Below are 3080 nucleotides of genomic sequence, written 5' to 3'. Positions count from 1 at the left end.
CGAGTTCAGGCGCGTTCTCTTGAATTGCTTAGTTGCCAATGATCGCGCGGGTGAACTCGACAATTGACTACTGTGGACTTCGACTGAAAACAGGAAGTTTTTCAGGTATTTTCGCTGGCAGAATTAACATCAATTTTATTAATACAGGTTTAAATGTGCCCATTGAAGTCAACAGGGTGCAAATTTTAAAAAGAGGATAACACGGTGTAGGAAACACCGATTTTTGTCGTTGTTCTCTGTACTGACAGCACTCCAAATTTACAAAAAAATGAGCTCAATGTTAAAATTGACCGGAGTTCTCCTTTAACCAGAAGTTACGAGCTGGATTAGGAAACAGGTGTAATTTAGTACAAACCTTTTCTTCCATCTTGTCAAAGTACGTATAGGAACATTTTCTCTCAACCAAACCTTTTCTTTCGTGTTAGCAGTAACGTTGTGCTTTCTTTTCGACATAGTTACCAGTATTAATGTCTATTAGGGTTGCTGGCGAAGCTAGCTAATGTCCTTGTCAACACGATGTGACCATTTTACCGCTAGAAAGTTACCGGAAACTTCAGCTAGCTAACGTTCCCGTTCCTCGAAAATAATGACTACAGAGCAGTGCGAGGTTGTGGGTAATGTGCATGCGCAGGGCCGCTAGATAGATAGATAGCGATAGAGAGAGAGAGAGAGCGAGTACACTGCAGAACACCGTAGAGGGACATGGAGGGAAAAAAGTAGAAGGTTGAAAAAAAAGGCATCTTTTGAATCACGACCGACGAACGGCCAACAGACGACATAGTTTGGTGAATCTAGAGTTAACATTACGATTTAAGCTTCAATGTTTGAGCTTAAATTTGAAATACATTTATTTAAGTAACAACTGATTTTTTTAATGGCGAACGTTAACTGGTTTAACATTACATGTTACAGTTGTAGTTAGCTAAATTAAGTTAGCTCACAGTCACTTTCAGCTTATATTACCCAAAGTGGTGCATTTTAGCAAGATTAGTTAAGTTAGCGTTAATTATCCTTATTTTTAATAATATTTATATGATAATAACACAAGTGTAACGTTGGATGAGTCTTAGATTATAACAGATCCAGTAACGCATTGGCAGAAGGCAAAGATAACATGGCAAAGTTAACATTTTTTCAATGTCTGCATAAATATTTGGTCTCCACCATTTTATTTTCATGTCAATATTACAGAACCTTTGTTTTTGATTCTAAGGTTTTTAAACCAGTAAATAGAATGATTATTTATATGTTTACTACATTTGGTTGCACAGCCTTTGGCCAAAATATTCATGTTCAAGAACATCTTGTAGTCAGTAAGTTAACGTTAAAGGAGAACTCCGGTCAATTTTAACATTGAGCTCATTTTTTTGTACATTTGGAGTGCTGTCAGTACAGAGAACAACGACAAAAATCGGTGTTGCCTACACCGAGTTATTCTATTTTTAACATTTGCACCCTGTTGACTTCAATGGGGCAAGTACTAAACCTGCTTTTAGCCTCTTAACATCCTTGATGTGTCATTACAAGTGCACAGAAAATGTGAGTGATTCCTTCTGAGTGAACACGAGTGAGTCTGACTGCAGTAGATGTGAAAGAAATGTATAAAAATGATGGTATTTAAGCCAGCGCAAATACCTTTGTTTACATCCTGTTTTTCGGTTGAAGTCCAAAGTAGTCGATTGCAGAGTTCACACGCATAGGTTTAATACCTATGATCACGCGCGTGAACTCGGCAATCGACTACTTTGGACTTCAACCGAAAAACAGGATGTAAACAAAGGTATTTGCGCTGGCTTAAATAACATCATTTTTATACATTTCTTTCACATCTACTGCAGTCAGACTCACTCGTGTTCACTCAGAAGGAATCACTCACATTTTCTGTGCACTTGTAATGACACATCAAGGATGTTAAGAGGCTAAAAGCAGGTTTAGTACTTGCCCCATTGAAGTCAACAGGGTGCAAATTTTAAAAAGAGGATAACACGGTGTAGGCAACACCGATTTTTGTCGTTGTTCTCTGTATTGACAGCACTCCAAGTGTACAAAAAAATGAGCTCAATGTTAAAATTGACCGGAGTTCTCCTTTAATGTGCTTTCAGTATTTCTCTAATGTTACTGTCTGTTAATAGGAAACACCGGACCCACCGGACCCTTTCTGGTTGGTTGTAGGCTATAGAGGCACCTGTCAGGTAGGACTGGGCTAACGTTATATGAAAGAAATTAATATCACAAGAATCATAAAGACATATCACATTATCTGCTCACCTCTATTAAATCACTTAACCTATCAATAACCTAATCTGCAATTTTCAGATTATATTCCTTTGGATATTTCAAATCAAATTTAGAAAGAAATGTGTTTAATATGTGCTTGATATTATCAATTTAGACAACAGAATTGTGTATCACAATATATTCAAAATGGGTCTTAAATTTCATTTTGAGTGGCAATAAAGTCTTAAATATAACTTGCCTAACCCTGCAGATACCTAATAGTAGAAGTGTTTTTTTGTCAGAATACTGATGTTAAATGTTAGCTTAATAACAGTTTCTGTCTGCCAGTCATTTATTGGTTGCTAAGCCAAACAATGATTTTTATTTATTTGATAATTTTAGAACACATGGAGAGGAAGTTTGCAGTGGTGCGGTGGAGTGAAGGGGAGGATTTTGGGAAGCTCAGTGACATAAAAACTGATGCCATAAGGGGGTATGATGATTCCAAGATGGACCAGGATGGGAATCCCTTTGCCACCTACTCAGCCGTAATTGAATGGCGCCATGGGAGGAAACAACGAGGAGGCTGGCCTCACTACAGAGACACTGTAATTTTTGTTAGTGGTAAGTTAAGAGTTACTAACTTACTCTAATTCACACAAACACAAGTACTATGTGGTTTTGACGCTGTAAGTGCCACAATCAGTATGTCATCTGACAACTATGTCAAAAATGAACTAAAAATTTAACTATGTTAAAAATGAGATGAAATAATAACACTTTGACAGTTGAAACCAGGTTGAATAAAGCTTTTTGAATAGTTGTTTATGTCAGGTGTCATGTATTATGCATAACCCCCTGAA

This window comes from Squalius cephalus, assembly GCF_949319135.1.
Source record: "Squalius cephalus genome assembly, chromosome: 6".
Classification (NCBI taxonomy): Eukaryota; Metazoa; Chordata; class Actinopteri; order Cypriniformes; family Leuciscidae; genus Squalius; species Squalius cephalus.
Note: the sequence above shows the minus strand (reverse complement) of the source record.